The 23,907-nt window shown below is 40.2% G+C and overlaps 1 long non-coding RNA gene across 3 annotated transcripts; it reads right to left on the reverse strand.

Moving 5' to 3' along the window:
* Positions 1–1,323: 1,323 nt before the first annotated feature.
* On the reverse strand, positions 1,324–22,802 carry LOC123590195. Of its 3 annotated transcripts, none has more exons than XR_006708660.1 (3): positions 22,463–22,802; positions 19,787–19,913; positions 1,324–1,375 (listed from the first exon to the last, which is right to left on the reverse strand). It is a non-coding gene; the product is annotated as an uncharacterized LOC123590195 (long non-coding RNA). The 3 variants fall into 3 exon arrangements; XR_006708658.1 differs by lacking the exon at positions 1,324–1,375 and adding an exon at positions 6,158–6,190 and having other exon boundaries at positions 22,463–22,799; XR_006708659.1 differs by lacking the exon at positions 1,324–1,375 and adding an exon at positions 15,106–15,120 and having other exon boundaries at positions 22,463–22,800.
* Between the last annotated feature and the right edge of the window lie 1,105 nt (positions 22,803–23,907).

Genomic DNA, 23,907 nt, shown 5'->3' on the forward strand with positions numbered 1-23,907 from the left:
CAGGTTTGGGGTGTATCCCACAAAGATGTGATTAAAGGTCAGAGAGACAGAGGATTTTATAATATCAACAAAAGAGCGGCAGAAATAGTGGTAACCTGTAGGATCTCAGATGGACAGCGAAGTCAAAGTGGAAGGAGCTAATGGCTGAAAATCAAGTGGAGAGAGAGTACCCTGGGGGTCCTGAGTGCAGACCAGGCATAGTGGGAGTGATTTGGTAAAAATTGGAGGTTGTGGTCAAAGAGTTTCCATATCTGTAGGGTGGGGGAAATAACAGAGTTGTAGTGATATTAAATGTGACAGAATGTGTGCTGTGTAAACTGTTAAACACTACACCAATGTCTGTTCACTAGGCCGTAAACTTGAAGATAGGAATCAGGTGTCAGACATTTCCTCCTACTACATAACGCCTAATATCTAACACATGCTTTAGTGAACCTACTGAGTGTTAGAAGGATGAGTGAATGAGCTGATTTCCCTTTAAGATTTAGGCTCTGCCAGAATCTTGAACTTCCTAGCCCAGAAAACCACAGGTCCTTCAATACTCTTCTACACAGACTAGCTGAAATCTGACGAGATTAAAGATCAAACTGTTCTGATAATGTCAGAGTAGCTTGTATTGGAATATATATATACAGTAGTCCCTCCCTTATCCACAGTTTCAGTTTCTGTGGTTTCATTACCTGTGGTCAACCACAGTCCGAAAATAGATGATCCTTTTTTGATGTATGCTCAGAAGGTAGCCTAACGCTACATTGCAATGCTTATGCCATTCACATCACTTCATCACATCCTGGAGGCATTTCATCATCTCACATCATCACAACACATTTTGTGTTATGGGCAGGGATGGGAGAGAACGAGAAAGAAATAAAGAGACCATGTTCACATAACTTTTATTACAGTAGATTGTTATAATTGCTCTATTTTACTATTAGTGATTGCTATTAATCTCTTACTGTGCTTAATTTATAAACTAAACTTTATTATAGGTATGTATGTATAGGGAAAAACGTAGTATATATATAGGTTCAGCACTATCTGTGTTCTCAGACATCCCCAACAGATAAGGGAGGACTACTGTATATGTGTTTATAACAAAATATAAAAAACAGTTGTTTGAAGACATCAGAGAGTGACCAAAAGGGTAGAAACTGAAAGAGATTTAGTGCTTAAAAAAAAAGGAAAACAGGGGCGCCTGGGTGGCTCCGTCGGTTAAGTGTCCGACTTCGGCTCAGGTCATGATCTTGCGGTCTGTGAGTTCGAGCCCCACGTCAGGCTCTGTGCTGACAGCTCAGAGCCTGGAGCCTGCTTCTGATTCTATGTCTCCCTCTCTCTCTCTCTGCTCCTCTCTCACTCATGCTCTGTCTGTCTCTGTCTCAAAAAAAGATAAACATTTAAAAAAATTTTTTTAAAAAGGAAAACATACTGAGTTCCATATTTATCTGACTTTGGAGGTTTTTATGATGTGCATGGGGGAGGTGGGTGGATAGAGCTCAAGAGAAATTGGCACTCTTGTTAATGAGTCTGACTTTGGCACAGTCAGTTGAGCTGGAAATTGAAGGCAATCTCAGAAAAGAAGGAACAAGAGGAGAGCCCCCAAATCAGCAAGCTCCTTCAAATCCTTAGCTGACTGAAGAGCCTGGGTGGCTCAGTCAGTTAAGCATCCAACTCTTGGTTTCGGCTCAGGTCATGATCTGATGGTTCATAGGTTCAAGACCCACATCGGGCTCTGCGCTGACAATGCAGGGCCTGCTTGGGATTCTCTCTCTCCCTCTCTCTCTGCCTCTCTTTCTCAAAATAAATAAATAAACATTTAAAAAATGTTTTAAAATCCTTAGCTCACTCCTAAACTATGGCGTGATACTCCAAGGAACCAATCACATGAGAACTGTCCATCCCTCATCAAGCATAGTCTAAGACTAACCCAGGACAGACAAGGGTCCCAAAATAATTCAAATGGGAAAAAAATAGTCTTTTCAACAAATGGTGCTGGGACACCTGGATATCTACATGCAAAAGAATGGAGTTTGTCCCCATCTCACTCTGTGTATAAAAATTAATTCAAAGTGGATGGGGCGTCTGGGTGGCTCAGTCAGCTGAGCCTCCAACTTCAGCTCAGGTCATGATCTCACGGTATGTGACCTCAGCCCCGCATCGGGCAGGCTCTGACCACTCAGAGCCGGAGCCTGCTTCGGATTCTGTGTCTCCCTCTCTGCCCCTCCCCTGCTCGTGCTCTGTCTCTCTCTATCTCTCAAAAATAAATAAATGCTAAAAAATATTTTTTAAATTAATTCAAACTGGATAAAATACCTAAACGCAAGAGATAAAACTATAAAATTCTGAGAAGGAATATGGGTATAATCTATTTTAACCCTTTTGATTAGGCAATGGTTTTTTTAGACATGACAATAAAACCACAAGTAACAAAAGAAAAAAGCATAAACTGGACTTCATTCAAAATTAAAAACTTTAAAAAAATAAAAACAGATTAAAAACTTTGTGCTTCAAAGGACACCATCAAGAAAGTGAAAAGACGGCGCACAGAATGGGAGAGTACATTTGAAAATCATACATCTGATACATCTTTATCATACATCTTTATGTATTTAGAATACATGAAGAATTCCTATGACACAATTAAAAAAAAAAAAAGCAAACAACCCAGTTCAACAATGGGTACAGGAGGGGCACCTGGGTGGCTCAGTCGGTTGGGCATCCGACTTCAGCTCAGGTGATGATCTCGTGGTCTGTGAGTCTAAGCCCCACGTCGGGCTCTGTGTTGACAGCTCAGAGCCTGGAGCCTGCTTCGGATTCTGTGTCTCCCTCTCTCTGCCCCTCCCCTGCTCAGTCTCTCTGTTTCTCAAAAATATATAAACATTAAAATTTAAAAAAAAAAAAAACACAGTGAGATACCACCGGCTAGAATGGCTATAATTTAAAAAAGACAGGTAATAGGGGTACCTGGCTGGCTCTGTCAGAAGAACATGTGACTTTTAATCTCAGGGTTGTGGGTTCAAGCCCCATGTGGGGTGTAGAGATTACTTAAATGAAACGTTTTTTTAAAAGGCAGATAATAACTAGTGTTCATGTGTACTGCTAGTGAAAATGTAAAATGCAGTCACTCTGGAAAACAGTCTAACAGCTCTTAAAAAGGTTAAACATAAAATTACCACATGACCCAATAATCCTGCTTCTAGGTCTACACCCAAGAGAAATAAAAACATATGTCCACGCACAAAAAAGTTGTACAACTGGACACGAACGTTGATAACAGCATTACTCATAACAGCCCAAAAGATGAAGCAATCTAAATGTCCATCAACTGATACATAGGTAAATAAAATGTGGTTTAGCCAGGCAATGGAATATTACTTAGCAATACGAAAGAGTGAAGTACAATATGGATAAACCAAGAAAACATGATGCTGAGTCAAAGAGGACTACAGTTACAGGACTACATATTGTAAGATTCCATGCATATGAAATATTGAGAGTAAGCAAATCCATAGAAACAGGAAGTAGACTGGCTATGGCTTAGGGCTGGGAGGGTTTGAGGGAAAATGAGGGGAGATGGCTAAGGAGTGTGGGCATTTTTGGGGGCGCAATAATGAAAATGTTCTAAAACTGACTGCCGTGATGGTTGCATACACTGTGAATGTACTAAAACCTACTGAATTATACATGCTAAATAAGTGAATTGTATGGTATATTAATATATCTCAAAAAACTGGTTTTTTTTTTACTTTATGTGGTATAGTCATACAATGGGACATTGTTTGGCAATGAAAAGCAATGGACTACTAATATATGGTATGGTACAACATGGATAAACCTCAGAAGCATTACACTAAATCAAAGAAGCCAGTCACAAAGGACCACATATCATATGACTCCATTTGTATGAAATACCCACAATAGGGAAAGCCATAGAGACAGAAAGTAGATTAATGGTTGCCCAGGGCTGGGGAGATGGGGAAAATAGGGAGTGACTGCTAATGGCCACCCAGTTTCTCTGGTGAGGGGGGGGGGTGACAAAAATGCTCTAAAATTATAGTGATGGTTGCACAACTCTGGGAATATGCTAAACACCATTGACTTGCACAGTTCAAATAGGTGAACTGTATGATAGTGAATTATATCTCAAAACTGTTAAAAAAAAAAAAAAAAAGACTGAGCCAAAAGCACACATGTCCATATCGGCCACAGGCAAGAGAGGACCCCATAGTTCAGAGCCTACAGAGGGGTTGGGTTGACTTTCCTTGGAGTATGGGGGGTGGGGGATGACCTAGGGTAGGATGCCTGCCCATGCCTCTCCCCTTTTGAGCACTATAGAATGGAAGCAGCACCATGGTAGTAATGTGAACAGAGGAGAGACTACCCACAGGCCCACACAAAAGACTCAAGCCCCAAGGGTTGGCAGTGAGCCATATTAATATCCCAGAGGCCTGAACACATCCGATTCGACAGTCACCCTAAACCAGTGTATCAGCACTGTTCTGGTGGCAGGGATCCATACAGGACCGGGTCTAGTCTGGAGGCATCCCTGCCACCCCCCCCCCCAGATGGCACTGCCAGGCTCACTGGTCCAAGGCACAGGAGGGGGACTGAAAATTCATGAGGAAGGCAATCCAAATCACAGGTTCCCCTGAGATGGGGACCCTGGACAGCCTTGCTTCTGTCTAAGGGCAGTGCTGCATTAATGCAACACATGGCTAGGGGCGCCTGGGTGGCTCAGTCCATTAAGCATCCCACTTCAGCTCAGGTCATGGTCTCACAGTTCGTGGGTTCAAGCCCACATCAGGCTTTGTGCTGACAGTTCAAAGACGAGCCTGCTTCGGATTCTGTGCGTGTGTGTGTGTGTGTGTGTGTGTGTGTGTATGTTTGTGTCTGTCCCTCCCCCACTCTCTTTCTCTCTCAATCAATGTTAAAAAATTTAAAAATGAAAAACACATGGCTAAAAATAAATAAAAACACATGGTTAATAAAACAGCCTGGCTAAAATTGTAAAGGCTGACAACCACAAATCCTAGCAAGTGTATAGAAGAACTGGAAAGCTCATAAATCACTGGTGCAAGTCTGAAATGTTACAACTACTTTGGCAAACTCTTTGGGAGTTTCTTAGAAGGCTAACTATACACCTACCCTATGGTCAAGCAATTCCACTCCTAAGTATTTATTTAAGAAAAATAATAACGTGTGTCCCAAACACTTTGACAGGAATGTTCGCAGGAGCTTCGACACGATTAGCCAAAAACTGAAAACAACCCACATTTCCACCAACAAGTGAACGGATAAACAAATTGTCGTATACTCCCATGGTAGAATACACTTAACAAAAAGACATGGGTATAGGCAGCAACACGGGACGAATCTCAGAAACATCATGTTGGGCAAAAGAAGTTAAGACAAGGGGCGCCTGGGTGGCTCAGTCGATTAAGCGTCCGACTGGTGGTTTCAGCTCAGGTCATGAACTCACTATTCGTGAGTTGGAGCCCCACATCAGGCTCTGTGCTGAGAGCGAGGAGCCTGCTTGAGATTCTCGTTCTCCCTCTCTCTCTCTGCCCCTCCCCTGCTCCCTTGCTGTCTCTCTCTCTGTCTCAAAGTAAATTAAAAAATTTAAAAATATATATTAAAAAAAAAGAAGTTAGACAAAAATAACAACTCCCTTTACATGAAATTCTAGAAACAGCGAAACTAATCTATGGTGATAAAAATTAGAACAATGGTTGTATTTCATGGGGTGGGGGAGGCATGCTGGAAACAGGCACACAATAACTTCCCAGGGCAATGGAAATATTCCATAACTTGATTAGAATGGTGTAATATGTGTGTATGTAATTGTCAAGATTCATCAAACTGCACACTTAATAGTTATGTGTTTTATTGCACATGCATTACACTTCAAAATAAGCGTCAACTTCTTTAAAACAAACAAACAAAAAATCAAGCTCTTTTCAGATGCCTCTGCATCCTGCCACACTGCATGTGTTCTCAGAAAATGCTATCAAAGTGGCACCAGGGTGGCTCAGTTGGATAAGCATCCGACTTCGGCTCAGATCATGATCTCACAATTCATGGGTTCGAGCCCCACGTGGGGCTCTGTGCTGATAGCTCAGAGCCTGGATCCTGCTTCCGATTCTGTGTATCCCTCTCTCTCTCTCTCTGCCTCTCTCCCACTCATACTTTGTCTCTCTCTCTCTCTATCTCAAAAATAAATAAACATTGAAAAAAAGAAAGAAAATGCTATCAAAGACAAAGAATGCATAATCATCATCATTGGGGCATTAAGTTTTAGGGATCCTACTGCTAACAAATCAATTAAATAGCCAGAAGTGGTTGGATTTAGCTGGCATAGGCTAAGATGCTGTGGGGCAGTCTGATACTTCATAGTGGGAGACAATTTTGGAAGAGGAACATGGTCCAGAGACCACCACCAACCGTTGCAGACGTGGGAAGCAGTGATAAGATTAGATAAGGCCTGGCTTTGGAAAGAGAACCCCTAGCTGGGTAACAGCTTGGGGGGAAGTCGTACAAAGTATCAAAGGGGATCTGTTTTGGTAGGCAAGAGCTCTACCGGGTGGACTCACGAGAGAGCAGGATTCTCAGTTGCTGTGTGTTCAAGCAATACGGACAAAGGCAAGCATGACTGGGCCTTCATGACAATCATAGGCTCAGTGAGGCTCTCCAAGGAGCCCCCAGCCTCGGCAGCCCCTCCTCCCACGCCCAGGCCTTCACCGAGCACACCTGCAGCTTCCAACCCAGCACTCTGGCACTGAACTTGACATCACCAAGGCCAGGAGCTGGACTGAGAACTGAGTCTCTACTTCATTTTCTAGTCTCTGACTCTGCCTCGCATCCAAAATTTGCTACTGAAGCAAAGCCTCTTACTTGGACTGTGTCCTGAAAACCAAAATCACAGCTCCAGCCAGTCCTTTCAAGTCCTGGCCCTGAATCAGAACCAGCAGCAGTAGTTGTAGTGATAGTCTTGGTGTGGGGGTAGTTCTGTTGCCACAACAGGACTAGTAATTTGAGTAGCAGTGGTAGTTAATGCTGTAGTGGTTAACATTTAATGACGCTTAACTATATGCCAAGCCTTGTGCTGAATGTTAAATGCTTTATCGTATCTAATCCTAACAGATACCCCCATCTTACCAGGGAGGAGATCAAAACTCTTTGTAAAATACTCTGTTATAACTTTATGTGTTGTTGTTGCATAAGTAAGACCTATTCATTTTAGGAAAAACTCGGAAGATTCAGGTTAGCAAAATATATATAAAATAAAAGTCACCCATCATCACATCTCTTTAAGTTAATCACTACTATGCCCTACCAGGTATAAATTCCTCAGTCTCTTCATAAAAACAATATCATGCAGTATGTAGCTAAATCTGCTCATTTCATTCAATAAAGTACTGAGCCGTTTTCCTTATTAATATCGTTTTTAAAACATCATTTTAATAGCTATTTTATATTCTATTACTTATTACTATTAATATTTAAATTACAGAGAAAGAGCGCACATGAGGAGGGGAGAAGGGTAGAAAGGGAGAAAGAGAGAATCCTAAGCAGTCTCCACGCTCCGTGTGAGCCCAATGCGAGACTTGATCCCATGACCCTGGGATCATGACCTGAGCCGAGATCAAGAGTTGGACACTCAACCGACTGAGCTACCCAGAGGCCCTGATAGTCTATCGTTTTTAATACAATACACTTACCCAATCTCTTATTGTTGGACATTTAGATTTTGTCCTTTTGTTAATGTTTTGTTGTTATAAAAAAATTTTCACAGAACATCCTTATACCTTGAACACATCTTCATTTGTTTCCTTAGGATAGATTCCTAGAACTGGAGTTGCTGAGTTAAAGAGCGTGGGCATTTTTAAGGCTTTGAAGTCAGACAGCCCTGACCTTGAATCCTCCTCAGGGCCTGGTCTGTGGCCTGAGGCAAAGCGCTTCTGGGTCCTGAGTCTGTGTCCTGTGCTCCTTCTTCTCCTGTTTGCTCCTTATCACATTTCACTGTTCCTATTCTTCAAAGATCTTGCCCTCTTCCCGGATTGCAAACCCCGCAGTCAAGGCCTGTGTGTCTTCCTCACTGTGTGCTCACCAGCACCCAGCCCAGAGCTCACAGTCTAAGCAGAGACGATTTGGTGCTCCAGAAAGGTCAATGGTCTGGAAGGAAGACGCCCAGGTCTCATTCCCAGCGGTCCTACTCCCAGCTATGGTCCTGGGCAAAGCCCTCGTTACCTGTCGGGTCTCATCACCTCTCACTCTCTACTTTTACACTAGCAATGCTGAGCCTACGCTTTGCAGAACTAATCGTTCTCAAGACACGCCTGCTCTTCTACATTTCTATGCCTTCGCCTGCATCGCAGAACTGGAGGCCCATACTGTGCCTTTGTACAAAATAAAAAAAGACGCCTCTTCCTCTCAGTGGAGCGCAGGCTGGATTTTAGGCCTCCCTCCTCCCTTGGCCTGGCACCATATTGCACTGACCAACCTGGATACCATTGCTGAAGCTTGCAACAAACACAGCTAGGCCACCTAGCAAACCGCCATTCATCCATTGAGTTGTAAATTCAAATGCTACCTCCTCTGTAAAGTCATCTTACTGTAGCAGATGTATTGGACTTGTTTTTGTTGTTGTTGTTGTTGTTGTTGTTGTTGTTGTTGTTTTGGTAAACTTCCTCTGCTTTTTGAATAGCCTCCATTAAGATGATTAATCTTATTGGATTACGGCCATTTACCTATATACCTGTCTACCCCAGTAGATTATCCTCAGTGTTTTTCCTCTTTTATTCCTCATGCAAAGTCCAATTCCTGACACACAGGAAGTGATTAATAAGCCTGAATGAATGAATAAATGAATGAATGACATTTTATATCTCTGGTCCTCATGTTGCTTGTCTGAGAATAAAGGGATCAGAATAACAGATGCCTGAAGTTCCTGCCAACTCTAAAATCCTCTTTTCCAGGGCACCTGGGTGGCTCAGTCGGTTAAGCATCCCCCTCTTGATGTTGGCTCAGGTCACGATCTCATGGTTCGTGAGTTCAAGTCCCAAGTGGGGCTCCGTGCTGACAGTGTGGAGCCTGCTTAGGATGCTCTCTCTCCCTTTCTCTCTGCCCCTCCCCTACGTGGTCCCTCTCTCTCTCTCTCTCTGTCTCTCTCTCTGTCTCTGTCTCTCTCTCAAAATAATTAATTTTTTAATGTTTATTTCTTTTTGAGAGAGAGAGGAAGAGAGTAGGGGAAGGGCAGGGAGAGAGGGAGACACAGATTCTGACGCAGGCTCCTGGCCCTGGGCTGTCACCACAGAGCCCGACGCAGGACTTGAACCCTGAACTGGGAGATAATGACCTGAGCCGAAGTTGGACACTTAACTGACTGAGCCACCCAGGAGCCTCTCAAAATAATTAAATAAACATTAGAAGGAAAAAAAAAAAAAAAAAAGAATTGCCTTAGGAGACCCTTCCAGAAAGTGGTTTGCCTTTTACCTCATTATGTAAATCATCTATTTCCGTCACTTGTCTTTCTCAGACATTTTCACAAAAGGAACATCTGTTTCTCAACACAAGACAGCTTCTTGTACATCTTGAAGCTAATGATGTTACTTCTCTTGTGAGAAGAAATTTTACCATGTCCTTTCTCTGTCTCCAGATGTCTCGTCCTTACGTGGACATTGTTAATCTCTGAAGGACAGCACATCATTTGAGGGCATAAAACCTCTGAAATATTAACAGAGGCAGCCGTCTAGAGTAGAGGTTTTACAAACCGTAGGCATTCCTGGATCCCAAAGGGTTCACTGACTCCCTGAAATTCTATTCACAATATTGTATGCTTGTGCATTTTCTGAAGGAAGATCCACCTCTTTCTTCAGATCCTCAGAGGAGCCCCCTTGACCCCAAAACAGCTAAGAGCCACTGGTCTGCAGCCTGGGCTAAAATAGGCTGGAAAGTACAGGGGCTTTTAAGATCACATAATACTCTGGCACATTCTTTGGAATTTTATTAAAGACAGAAGCCTTAACAACTACAGACTGGAGTCTTTGGAACTAAGTCCCTCCCTTCTTATCAGTTGACTTCACTTAGGGGCTTCCCCAAATCCCTAGGACTCACTGAAACCCAGCCTGCACCACAGACACAGAAAAGCTTTGGGGGAGATGTCAAATGACTGACACCTCCGCCCTTGTGTTTTAATAGTAATGGCCTTGGGGCCAGAAGATTGGGTTCCTGTGAGGGCATGGGACCCTCTGAAGATCAGAATCACTATTCCACCACAAGGTGGCACTCAAAGCCCAGACAGATGGGGCAACAAGCATCTTTTCTCGGCTCAGTAGGACTCAAGAGCAGTTCCCCAGGCACTGAGCCAAAACTTGAGCTCAGTTATACAGTTACACAGTTGGTCCACAAAGCCCTTCTACCCACACCCAGTGTCCTGCAGGGGTCCTTCTTGTTCTTTTTAATGCAAAGTCTGTGTGTGGTTCTTGCTGACTTCAGTCCCTTCCCTAGAGGTGACCCCGATGAAGATCCTGGTCCTGGATATACATAGTGCACACACTTCCGCTCTCCATTCCCTGCCTGGAGTCACTCCTGGGGCTCCGAAGGATCTGAACCCAGTGCTTGAAGTCCTTAGTATGATTTCCAGGTTATGAACCCAGCCCTGTAGGTTATGCAGATGGGATGTCATTCAAATATCTCTATAGTAGTGACCCACTCAGACAAGAATAAGGAAAGGATCAATATTTACTTAGGCCAAAGGGAAGAATTACCAAGAGTAGCTGCAGCTTGAGTGGGGATCCCACACTGCCATGTACTCTAGTGAGGGTGCAATTTGGATACAGAAGACAGGAAGCAAATCTAAGCCCATCCGAAGAGTATGAGCTTAGACAAAATCAAAAATATTACATTTATAAATGGAGTTGAAAACATTGAAGTCGAGAAGACTCACCTAGATCGTTTGCAAGCCCTAGGTCTGGCATCCTAACCTCAAGTCTCTGGCAAATAGACAACTTGGCCATCTTGAGATAGTAATCACAGATCATGGTCATACATCATCCACGGGAGATAGGAAAACTGCTGCTTTAAGTGGAGAGATGTCCTTTGAACTCCAAGAAGGTTTGGAACTAACAAGGTGGCTTTGTACTATGTCAGCTTAGCTATGATGAAGCCATATTTTTTGGATGACTCAAGGTTAGAATTGGCCACAAGACAACCGTGCGTGAGGTCAGAAAGGCAGAAAGGCAGAATTGAAGCAGCAGCCATGATGCTGTAAAGGTCAGCTTGGAGTGCTAAGACTGCTGCAGCTTATGTATCTCATTGCTACTCTTCTGGTTCACTTTGTGGGCATGGGTAGCAGCCAGTCCCACAGGGCCTCCAGCTCCTGTCAGATCTCCTCCATCTAACTTCCTTCAGGCTCTAACTCCATGTATGCATCACCAGGTCCCTGTGCAGACATCCCAGATCATCAGGGTTGGGGTGGTGAGGGACAGATACAGATTCCACTTGGCCCTTGCCCTCCCCAACTTCACATCCAGTATTTCTTCCCCACTGACCTGTGACGATTTCAGGCCCACCACAGATGCAGAGGTAACAGACATCCATAGATCCGTCACCAGTTCCTTATTCCATGTCACCCATAGTGGTTTTTCTTCTCAGGACAAACCTTCACTGATACAAATCAAAAGTGAGGCGCCTGGGTGGCTCAGTCGGTTGGGCAGTGGACTTTGGCTCAGGTCACCATCTCACAGCTCGAGAGTTCGAACCCCACGTCGGGCTCTGTGCTGACGGCTGAGAGCCTGGAGCCTGCTTTGGATTCTGTGTCTCCCTCTCTCTCTGCCCCTCCCTAACTCATGTTCTGTTTCTCTTTCTCTCTCTCTCTCTCAAAAATAAACATTAAAAAAATTTTTCTTAAAAATCAAAAGTGATGCAGCAAATCAAACTCATGCTAAGTTTCAAATAAGTTTGAATCATTGGGAAAAATCTATGTATATTTTGTATGTAAAGCTTTGGTAATGCTTGGGGCACCTGGGTGGCTCAGTCGGTTGAGCGTCCAACCTGGGCTCAGGTCATGATCTCACAGTCTGTGAGTTCGAGCCCCGCGTCAGGTTCTGTGCTGACAGCTCAGGGCCTGGAGCCTGCTTCCGATTCTATGTCTCCCTCTTTCTCTGCCCCTCCCCTGCTCATGCTCTGTCTCTCTCTGTCTCAAAAATAAATAAAAACATTAAAAAAAATTTTTTTAAAGCTTTGGTAATGCTTAAAAGAATTTAACGTAGTAGTATTATAAGATTAGCCTCATTATTTTATTAAAAACGTGGAATTGATATGTAGAATCTAAAAAACAAAACTAACAGAACAAAACCCAGACTCATTGTTACAGAGAATAGATGGGTGGTGGCCAGTCAGGAGAGGGTTGGGGGAGAACAAAATGGGTGAAGTGGGACAAGAAGTACAAATTTTAAACTAAGTTTTAAACTAAGTTTTAAACTAAGTCATTGGGACATGATGTAAAACATAAGAAATATAATGAATAATATTGTATTAATTTTGTATGGCGACAGATGGTAAGGAGATTTATTGAAGTGATCATTCCATAATATATACAAAGGTTGAATCTTATGTTGTACACCTAAATACCTAATAATGTTGTATGTCAATTATACTTCAAAATAAATAAATAAAAAACAAACAAACAAATAAATGGAAAGAATCAGAGGAGAAAATACAATTTGTAAGTGATAATAAAAATCTGAAATAAAAAAAAATGTGTACTGATTTTCGATTAGTGATTCTAAGTTCAAGCATGTAAAAGGCGTTACTATAAACAGAATTACCATGTTTGAGGGAACTTATGATTCACTATGCCTAAACATTTATTAGACTTACAAAAACCATTTAAGTATTTAGGAAGTTTTTTCTTGTTAGGGTCAATACGCTTATCCAGTCAGGCAGCTAAGCACTCAAAAAGAAAACCAGATATTTGAGATTTAGATATGTCATTTAAAATATTTAAAGCATTCAGTGGGCTATAGTTGTAAGTGAAATTGTTCATGGAATTTAGACTGTTCAGTTTAAGTTAATCAAATGTTAATGTTAAAAAAGTGAAGATTATTGGAGGGATTCTAGGAAGATGTTAGCATAGGAAGCACCAGAAATCTGGCTCCTCTCCTAGACAACATCTGCACTGGCAGAATCTGTCTCGTGTAGCTGTTTTGGAGTCTGTTGAAGGCCTTCAACTTCCAGGGAAAGACTTGGATGGTAAATTATGGTTAATTTTGGTCAATTTCAGCTACTATCACAGTAGCAACTATCCATTCCCTGTCCCCAGCCACATGACAGGCAGCTGTGCACATGTTCTTGGAGCAGGTTGCACACAGCTTGGGGGAGCTGGGCCAGGCAAAAAAGACACCATCTTATAAATATCAGCAATCTATGCTCTGATAGCTAACTGCTGCTTCTGGTCAGAGAGGTGCAGATAAAGAGGCAGGGGGCTCTGTTTGTGCAACTCCCCCAGTTGTTGCAAGGTGCTCCCTCTGTGGATGAAATTTTGTCAAGAGGACTTAAAAGGCTAGTGCCCTTCCTGCCTTAATTTTTCACTTTTTTCCCCTTTCAGGAGCCAGACACTAACAACTAGCACATTTAAAAACAACTACATATTTGGGGAAAACTGGAAAGTGACAATGTATGCCCAGGGAAAGGCTCAGAAAAGATCTGAGAAAACTTTAAGTTTACATCTCAGGCTGATACTCAGTGCAGAGAAAGCTAACAACAATGAAAAAAAAAAAAAAAAGACCCTGAGGAAGGGAGAGAATCTGATTTCCAGAGTTAACCACATTATTAGATTCATATGTCCAATGTTCAACCAAAAAAAAAAATCACAAGACATATAAAGACACAGCAAAGTATAGCCCATTCCAAAAAAAATTGATCAACAGAAACTATCTCTGAAAAAGACCTAATGGAAGATAAAATGCTCAAAGAACTAATGGAAGATGTGGAGAAAGTCAAGAAAGCATAGTGTTGAATAAAATGGAAATTTCAACAAAGAGATAGAAAACTTGAAAAGAAACCATGAAGAAATTCTGGAGCTGGAAAGTACAATAACTGAAATGAAAATGTCACTAGAAGGATTCAAAGGCAGATCTGAGTAGGCAGAAAAAAGAATCAATGAACTTGAAGATAAAGCAATAGAAATTATCAGGTCTGAGGAATAGGGGGAAAAAATGATGTCCTGTAGGACAACAACAAGAGGATCAACATATGCATCAAAGGGGTCCAGAAGGCCAAGGGGGAGAGAGAAAGGGGAAGAAAGAATATTTAAGGAAATAATGGCTGAAAACTTCCCAAATTTGATGAAAGACATAAATATCAGCATCCAAGAAGCTCAGTGAACTCCAAGTAAGATAAATTCAAAGAGACCCATACCAGGACACATATAATCAAACTTTTAAAAAGCAAAAACAAAAAGAATCTTGAAAGCAGTGAGAGAGAAGCAAGGTGCTCAATGAGATTATCAGCAGATTTCTCATCAGAAACTTTGGAGGCCAGAAGGCAATGGGCCAATACCTTCAAAGTACTAAAAGAAAAAAAAATCAACAAAGAATACTATATCCAACAAAACTATCCTTCAAAAGTAAGAGAGAAATTAAGACATTCTTAGGTAAACAAAAGCTGAGGGGCTTCATGACCACTAGACCTGCCCTGAAAGACAAGGAGTCTGGCAAGGTGAAATGAAAGGACACTAGACAGAAACTCAAAGCTGTCCAGAGAAATGAATATCTCAATAAGGGTAAATACATGGGCAATTATAAAAGTTAGTATTATAAGAGTGGTCTATAGCTTCACTTTTTGCTTTGATTTAAGAGATCAATACATTTGAAGAAAAAAAGCAACTATTAGTGGAAAGGCTAGTATTACTTTAACTTCTGGTTTGTGACTTTAAATATTGTTTTCTAGGGGCACCTGGGTGGCTCAGTCAGTTAAGCATCTGACTTCAGCTCAGGTCATGATCTCACAGTCCGTGAGTTTGAGCCCCGCATCAGGCTCTGTGTTGACATCTCAGAGCCTGGAGCCTGCTTCAGATTCTGTGTCTCCCTCTCTCTCTGCCCCTCCCCTGCTCATGCTCTGTCTCTGTCTCAAAAATAAATGAAAACATAAATAAATAAACAAACAAACAAATATTGTTTTCTACATAATGTAAGAAACTAATGCAGTTAAAAAAATTACTAGTTTAGGGGCACCTGGGTGGCTCAGTCGGTTAAACGTCTGACTTTGGCTCGGATCATGATCTCATGGCTCATGAGTCCGAGCCCCAAAATAAATAAATAAACTTAAAATAAAGATTAGTTTATGTTTTGGGGTACACAATGTATAAAAAGTGACAACAACAACTGAAAGGGGCGGAGATGAGCTGTAAAGGAGTAGAGTTTTTGTATGCTATTTAAAATGGTATAAGTTCAAACCAAAGTGTTATAACTTTAGGATGTTAAATACAAGCTTCATTTCACCACAGTATTTCATCATTTCACTAAATATTTCACTGTATAAAAATCAACTAAGCATATGGGCGCATGGGTGGCTCAGTTGGTTAAGCATCCGACTTTGGCTCAGGTCATGATCTTGTGCTTTGTGGGTTCGAGCCCTGCATCCAGCTCTTTGCTGACAGCTCAGAGCCTGGAGCCTGCTTCTGATTCTGTGTCTCCCTCTCTCTCTGCTCCTCTCCCCACTGTGCTCTGTCTCTGTCTCTCTCTCTTGGAAATAAATGAACATTAAAAAAAATTTTTTTTTAAATCAACTAAGCACAAAAAAAGAAAAATTCAGGAAATAAGGTACAAAAAAGCTATAAGGCATATAGAAAGCATATAGGGCAATGACAAAAGAAACCCCTCCTTATGAGTAATTACTTTAAAAGTAAATGGATTAAAGTCTCCAATGAAAAGGCAGAGATTGGCAGAATGGCTGAAAATACATGATCTGACTCAATGTTGTCTATAACAGACTCACTTGAGATCCAAACACACAAACAGATTGAAAGTGAAAGAATGGAAAAAGATATTTCATGCAAATAAATAACCAAAAGAGAACAAGAATGGCTATGCTAACATCAGACAAAACAGACTTTTAGCCAAAAAAAAGCTTACAAAAGACAAAGGTTAATATATATTAATAAAAAGTTCAATATTTCAAGAAGATATGACAATTATAAACATTTATACACCTAATGACAGATGATCAAAATAAAAGAAGCAAAAACTGACAGAACTGAAGGGAGAAATAGACCGTTCTACAATGATTGTTGGAGACTTCAATATCCCACTCACAGTAATGGGTAGAACAACCAGAGAGTAAGGAAGCAGAGATTTACACAACACAATAAACCAACTAGAACTAACAGACATGTATAGAACACCCTACCCAATAACAATAACATACACATTCTTCTCAAGTGTACATGGAACATTCCCCAGGATAGACCATATATTAGGTTACACATTAAGTCTCAATAGATTTTTTTAAAAATTTTTAATGTTTATTTATTTTTGAGAGAGACAGAGACAGAGACAGAGACAGAGTGTAGGTGGGGGAGGGGCAGAGAAAGAGGAATACCCAGAATCCGAAGCAGGCTCCAGGCTCTGAGCTGTCAGCACAGAGCCTGACGCGGGGCTCAAACTCACAGACTGTGAGATCATGACCTGAGCTGAAGTCAGATGCTCAACGAACTGAGTCACCCAGGTGCCCCAGTCTCAATAGATTTTAAAAGGTAGATGTCATACAAATTATCTTTTCTGACTATAATGAGATGAAGTTAGAAATTAATAACAAAAGGAAAACTGAAAAATTCACAAAATTATGGAAATTAAGCAATACACTATTAAACAACAAATAGATCAAAAAAGAAATCACAAGTGCAATTAGAAAATACTTAGACACAAATGCAAATAAAAACACAACAGGGATGGCTGGGTGGCTCAGTTGGTTAAGTGTCCGACTTAGTTTTGGCTCAGGTCATGATCCCATGGTTCACGACTCCACATCAGGCTTTGTGCTGACAGTGCAGAGCCTGCTTGGGATTCTCTCCCTCTCCCTGACCCTCCCCTGCTCATTCTCTCTCTCTCAGTAAACAAGTAAACTTCAAAAAAAAAACGCAACATACCAAAACTTTGGTTTTTGGTGTGTGTGTGTGTGTGTGTGTGTGTGTGTGTGTGTGTGTGTGTTGATTTAAATTTTTCTTTAGGAGAGGGAATATCACACTTCTACTCAATTAAGAGAAACATTTTTAGAGTCTAGAGGCTATATATATATATATATATATATATATATATATATATCATGCCATGAATTCATAGGTAATGGGTTCCAGCAGCTAAGTGTGCTTCTCTGGGTGGAGCAGGCTGGTACTTCAGTTGAACCCAAGTAGGTTTCTCTTTGACTTCCTTCCTTTTCTAATCATTTACCTTCACATGCTTCAGGAAGCTATCTCAGCTCTTAGAGTGCTTAATATTTAAGCTCAACACGTAGATTAAAATTCTCATGGCAAGAATCACACCCTTAGCATGTTTGTTTACAACAATGCCAACAGCATGCTGGGCAACATTGTAGACTCTTCCAGTTTGCCATTGTAACATCCGTGGGCATTCCCTTTTGAATAGTACCTGTTCCCTTGATGTCTACAATATCACCTTTCTTGTAGATTCACATGCTTGTGGCCAAAGGAACAACTCTGTTTTCTAAAAAGCCTGGAGAACGTATAGCAGGTGCCTCCTCTTTCTCTTTGTTTTGGTCATTCTGGCAAATTACCAGAAGATGGTGGTTCTAGCCAAAAGGTTCATACCAAAACTTGGGGGATGCAATGAATGTGGTACTATGGGGTAAATTTATAGCTCTAAATGCTCACGTTAAAAAGAAAATAAGATGGGGTGCCTGAGTGGCTCAGTCAGTTGAGCATCTGACTTTGGCTCAGGTCATGATCTTGCATTTGCAGGTTTGAGCCCCACATTGGGCTCTGTGCTGACAGCTCAGAGCTTTGAACCTGCTTCAGATTCTGTCTCCCTCTCTCTCTGCCCCTCCCTTGCTCACACTCTGTCTCTCAAAAAATAAAATAAAACATTTAAAATTTTTTAAATAAGAAAATAAGAAAAATCTGAAATCAACAACCCAACTTTACAACTTAAGTAACTAGAAAAAGGGGAACAGGGGCACCTGGATGGCTCAGTCAGTTAAGCGTCCAACTCTTGATTTCGGCTCAGATCATGATCTCATGGTTTGTGCTGACAGCGTGGAACCTGCTTGAGATTCTCTTTCTGCCCCTCCCCTGTTCTCTCTGTCTCTTTCTTTCTCTCAAAATAAGTAAATAAACTTAAAAAAAAAAAGAACAAACCAAACCCAAAGCTAGCAAAAGGGAGGAAATAACAAAGATTAGAGCAGAGATAAACTAAATAGGAAATAGAAAAACAATAGAGAAAATCAATGAAACCAAAACTTGGTTTTTTCAAAAAGACCGACAAAATTGACAAACATTTAGTTAGATGGACTACAAGAAAAAGACAGAAAACTCAATTACTAAAATCAGAAATGAAAGTGGAGCATTACTACCTATTTGACAGGGGGGAAAAGGCTTATAAGAGAGTATTATGAACAATTGTACACTAACAAGTTGGATTACCTAGATGAAAGGAACAAATTCTTAGAAACACAAGACATACCCAAAACTAGAATATCTGAATAGACCTATAACTAGTAAGAAGATTGAATCTGTAGTCAAAAATCTCCAAGGGGCGCCTGGGTGGCGCAGTCGGTTAAGCGTCCGACTTCAGCCAGGTCACGATCTCGCGGTCCGTGAGTTCGAGCCCCGCGTCGGGCTCTGGGCTGATGGCTCGGAGCCTGGAGCCTGTTTCCGATTCTGTGTCTCCCTCTCTCTCTGCCCCTCCCCCGTTCATGCTCTGTCTCTCTCTGTCCCAAAAATAAATAAACGTTGAAAAAAAAAATTTAAAAAAAAAAAAAAAAAATCTCCCAACAGGGCACCAGGCTGGCTTAGTTGGTAGAGTGTGCAACTCTTGATCTTGGGGTTGTGAGTCCAAGCCCCACATTCAGTGTAGAGATTGTTTGAAAATAAAATCTTAAAAAAAAATCTCCCAATAAAGAAAAGCCCTGAACCTGGTGACTTCACTGATGAATTTTACCAAACATTTAAAGAAGAATTAATACCAATCCTTCTCAATTTTTTTTTTTAATTTAAGAGCAGGGAAGATGAATTTTTTTTTTTTAAGATTTTATTTTTTTAAGATTTATTTTGGGTGTAATCTCTACACCCAACATAGGGCTGGAACTCACAACTCCAAGATCCAAAGTCACGTGCTCTACTGACTGAGCCAACCAGGTGCCCTAATGAGGAAACACTTCTTAACTCATTCTATGAGGCCAATATTACCCAGACACCAAAGCCAAAGACATTACAAGAAAAGATAACTACAGACCAATATCCCTTATGAACACTGATGCAAAAAAAAAAAAAAAAATTCTCAACAAAATGCTAGCAAATAAAATTCAGCATATTAAAAGGATTATAAGGGCACCTGGGTGGCTCAGTTGGCTGAACATCCAACTCTTGATTTAGGCTCAGGTCATGATCTCACAGTTTATGAAGTCAAACCCCATGTAAGGGTCTGCATTGACAGCAGAGAGCCTGATTGGGATTCTCTCTCTCCTTCCCTCTGTCTTTCTCTTTCTCTCTCTCTCTCAAAATAAATGAATAAATAAACTTTAACAAAAAGGATTATACACCATGATATAATCTTACCATACACCATAATCTTCTAGGTGATACACCATAAGGTGTATACACCTTAATCTTCTTAATCTTCAGATACACCATACACCAATCTTAATCTTCAGATACACCATAATCTTCTAGGTGAGATTTATTCCTAGAATGCAAAGTTGATTCAACATATGAAAATCAATCAATGTAATATGCCACACATCAACAGAATGAAGAGGGAAAAAAGATACATGATCATCTCAATTAATGCAGAAGAAACATTTGACAAAAATCAACACACTTTCATGATAAAAATACCGCCCCCCCAAAAAAAGAATAGAAAGGAACTACCTCAACGTAATAAAGTCCATATATGAAAAGCCCACAAAAATACCATACTCAATGGTGACTCAAAGCTTGTCCTCTACAATAAGAAATTACCTAAAGAATGCCCACTTTCACCACTTATATTCCACACAGTACTGGAAGTTTTAGCCAGAGCAATTAGGCAAGAAAAAGAAATAAACAGTATCCAAATTGGAAAAAAGAAGTAAAATCATCTTTGTTTGCAGATGACATGATCTTATATGTAGACAACCCTAAAAATTACATACACACAAAGTTGTTAAAACTAATGAACTCAGTAAAGTAGCAGGATACAAAGTCAACACACAAAAACCACTTGCATTTCTATGCACAAATGATGACCAATCTAAAAAACCAAGTTACAAAACCTATTTAATTTACAATAGCTTCAAAAAGAATAAAATACTAAGGAATTAACTTAACCAAGGAGGTAAAAGACTTGTACAATAATAACTACAAAACATTGCTGAAAGAAATTAAAGACATAAATAAATGAAAACACATTCCATGTTTGTGGATTGGATGACTTAATATTGTTAAAATATCAATATTACACAAGGTGATCTATAGATTCAATGGAATCCCTATCAAAATCCCAATGATATTTTTTGCAGAAATAGGAAAACCCACACTAAAATATATATGAAATCTCAAGAGACCCAAATAGCAAAAACAATCTTGAAAAAGAACAAACTGGAGAACTCACACTTGCTGATTTCAAAACTTACTACAAAGCTAAAGTAATCAAAACAGTGTGGTATTGGCATAAAGACAAACATAGACCAATGGAACAGAATAGACAGCTCAGAAATAAACCTTTGTACATACGTTTGTTTTTTTTTCAAGTGATTTTGACAAGGGTGCCAAGACCATTCAATGGGGAGAGAACAGTCTTTTCTACAAATGGTGCAGGTAAAACTGGATGTCCACATGCAAAAGAACAAAGTTAGACCCTCACCTGTTAACTTAAAATGGATCAAGGACCTACATGTAAGACCTAAAACAATAAAAATCTTCGAAGAAAACACAGGAAGAAAGCTTCACAACACTGGTTTGGCAATGATTTCTTAGATATGACATCAAAGTCATAGGTAATAAAAGAAAAATACACTGAAAGTAATACGGTCACAAAAAGACAAATACTGTATGATTCCACTTACATGAGGTACTTAGAATAGACAAAATTATAAAGACAAAAAGTAGAATGGTGGTTGCCAAGGGTTGGGAGTAAGGGAGAATGGAGAGCTTTTGTTTAATGGATATAGAGTTACAGTTTTAAAAGATGAAGAAGGTTATAAAGATGATAATAGATGGTAATAGTTGCACAACAATGTAAATGTATTTAATACCACTGAACTGTATACTTAATGGTTAAGATGGTGAATTTTGTTATGTGTACTTTACCACAATAAAAACGTGCTGCCAAAAGTGAAGATCGTTGTCTTTGTTTTACTATATTATAAATAATCAAACAAAATCTATAGGCTGCAATTAAAGAAAAGCAATAAGTAAGATTTTCAAATTTATTTAGATTCAAAATAGAATAATAAAAATTGTAATTCAAACTTAAAAAGCATCAGAAAATTAGATTTTGACATTGATTACTTTAATAAACTAATATTTGTTTAAAATTCTAGTAACTATGCATAGCCTATTTTTCTATGCTCTCAAATATAAAACATATAAACTTGCAACATCTTACTTCTTGCAACTGTCCCTAGCCAGCCTGTCCCATTTCTATGGCATGAAATGTAATGGGGTCTTCTCAGCCCCAGAATCCTCCACATTGCCCATCCTAAAGCTCCCATTGCTAACTCTGAGCTCTAGTAAAGGAGAAATTTGTCCCATAGGCCTTCCTTATACCTCTTCCTGAAGGATTTCTCCACCCTTTCCCTTCCATTATTAGCTCTGTGACACTTCAGGAATCCTGAGCTCTCACATTGTCCCAACCCCTAGAAGGAAAAGAGTTTGATGATCAATTCCTACTCCCAGAAGTATTTACTAACACCTTCTGTGTCAAGCCCTCGGCAGGGTGTGTCCCCATGTTACCACACTTGACCGCTCACATCTACCCTGTGAGGCAAGCATCAGCATCCTCATGTTACAGTGGAAACAGACTCACAACTTGAGTCACTGGCCCAGCTAACAAGTGATCGAGAAGAGAAATGGCCTTGGACATAGCCTAGGCAGCACAGATCTACCTTGACTGGTCCTCCACTTCTCAAATTTTTACCATCTGGTTGATCCTTATACCCCCTCCCTAGATTCCTCTGACCCATCCCCTCCCAACCTCAAGGACTCTGCCTGTGCCTATCACCCTCAACATTCCTCTATGGACAAGATGCTCACCAAAGGAGGAAAGATTCTGGCCCAATTTGCAGGTGAGAGAGAAGGTTGTCACAGCCCTTGCTCTTCAGGAATAACTTCAGCGGTGCCTTTAAAACCATGAAGGTGAAGAGGGTCAGGAGAAGCAGCTGTAAGAGAAGGGGAAGCCCTGGCCACCAACCCACTCTCTTCCTCTCCCAGTTGAGGAAGGCTTCAGAAGCAGAGTGTGGGGAAGATGAGTCAGATATATTTCCCTTTTGCATCACAGAATCAAACTCTCCATCTGTGACTTCAGATAAGTTCCAAGTAAGCCCAAGCAATGGCCCACAGGGTGTGATAGCAACACGCCTACAGCACAAGGCATCCCTTTCCAACTCTGTGGGGAAAACCACTGCCTCTCTCAAAAGCCAACATGCTTCACGAGCAATGAACAATTAGAAAATGAAACTAAGACAAAAATTTCATTTACAAAAGCACGAAAAAGAATAAAATACTTAGGAATAAACTTAACGGAGAAAGTGTAAGGCTTGTACACTGAAAACTATGAAATGTTGAGAGACAGTAAAAGAGACCTAAATAAAAGAAAAAATACCTTGTGTTCATGGATTAGAAGACTTATTAGTATTAGGATGACAATACTCCCCCAAATTAATGTACAGATCCAATCCAACCCCTATAAAAATTTCAACTGCCTTGTTTTGCAGAAATAGGCACAAGCTAATCCTAAAATTCGTATGGAAATGCAAGAAACACCAAATTGCCAAAATTATCTTGAAAAAGAAGAAGTCAGAGGACTCACACTTTCTGATTTCAAAATCACTACAAAGCTATAGTAGTTAAAACAGTGTGGTACTGACATAAAGACAGACATATAGATCAATGGAATCAATTCAAGAGTCCAGAAGTCAACCCATGTATCTATAGCCAATTGATTTTAACAAAGATGCCAACACTATTCAATGTGAACAGAAATGCCTTTTCATCAAATAGTGCTGGGACAATGTATATCCACAAGCAAAAGAATGAAGTCGGACCCCTACCTCAAAGTGTATACAAAAAAATAACTCAAAATCAATCAAAAAAATAAATGTAAGAGCTAAAACCATAAAAATGTTAGAAAGAAACAGATATACATCTGCTTGACCTTGGATTAGACAACAATTTCATATGACACCAAAATCAAAAGAAAAAAATGCCAACAAAAGAAATTGGACTTTATCAAAGTTAAAAACTTTTATGTATCAAGGATACTCTCAAGAAAGTGAAAAAATAATCCATCAAATGGAGAAAATATTTGCAAATCATATATCCAATAAGGGTCTAGTATCCAGAGTATATAAAGAATCTCTTACAACTCAACAAATAATCCAATTTAAACATGAACAAAGGAATAGACATTTCTCAAAGAAGATATACAAATGGTCCGTAAGCACATGAAAAAATGCTAAGTACCATTAGTCTTAGGGATA

This window comes from Leopardus geoffroyi, chromosome B4, assembly GCF_018350155.1.
Source record: "Leopardus geoffroyi isolate Oge1 chromosome B4, O.geoffroyi_Oge1_pat1.0, whole genome shotgun sequence".
NCBI classification, from domain to species: domain Eukaryota; kingdom Metazoa; phylum Chordata; class Mammalia; order Carnivora; family Felidae; genus Leopardus; species Leopardus geoffroyi.